This window comes from Neomonachus schauinslandi, chromosome 5 (assembly GCF_002201575.2).
Source record: "Neomonachus schauinslandi chromosome 5, ASM220157v2, whole genome shotgun sequence".
Taxonomy (NCBI): Eukaryota; Metazoa; Chordata; class Mammalia; order Carnivora; family Phocidae; genus Neomonachus; species Neomonachus schauinslandi.
In genome coordinates, this window is record NC_058407.1 from 64,645,128 (window position 1) to 64,646,071 (window position 944).

A 944-nucleotide genomic window follows, 5' to 3' on the forward strand; every position below is an offset into this window, starting at 1 on the left:
TTCTATTCTATTCTATTCTATTCTATTCTATTCTATTCTATTCTATTCTATTCTATTCATTCTGTTTTCTGGAAAAGTGCAACCAATACAGCAGGGAAAAGTGAAAAAGAAAAATTAATAGATTGTCAGATTGAAAATCAGTATATTGTGCCTATTTTATTTGCCCTAAACTCTCCTGCCTGGGGGCTTACATCTAAAAATATAGTTTGTGCATGTGCTCCTGTGAATCACTATTTTTGTATCCTTTGGATAAATACCTAGTAGTGCAATTGCTTATAGCAGCCCTACCCACAATAGCCAAAACATGGAAAGAGCCCAAATGTCCATCAACTGATGAATGGATAAAGAATATGTGGTATGTATATGCACTCGAATATTACTCAGCCATCAAAAAGAATGAAATCTTGCCATTTGCAATGATGTGGCTGGAATTAGAGTGTATTATGCTAAGCAAAATAAGCCAGTCAGAGAAAGACAAATACCATATGATTTCACTCTTATGTGGAATTTAAGAAACAAACCAGATGAACATAGGGGAAGGGAAGGAAAAATAAGATAAAGACAGAAAGGGAGGCAAACCATAAGAGACTCTTAAATATAGGGAACAAACTGAAGGTTGCTACAGGGGAGGTGCGTGGGGGGATGGGGTGATTGGGTGATGGGCATTTAGGAGGGCACTTGATGTAATGAGCACTGGGTGTTCTATGCAAATGATGAATCACTCAATTCTACCATAAAACTAATACTACACTATATATGAACTAACTTGAACTTAAATAAAATTTTAAAAAATAAAAATATAAAAATATAGTATGTGAATTTGATCCAAATACATATTGTATACCAGTATATGGAGAGGGTGATAGATATAAATCATTCTAGAAGCAAAATTAAAAGATCAACAAGGTACCCGTTGGGTCTACTTAATAAACATAAATATATAA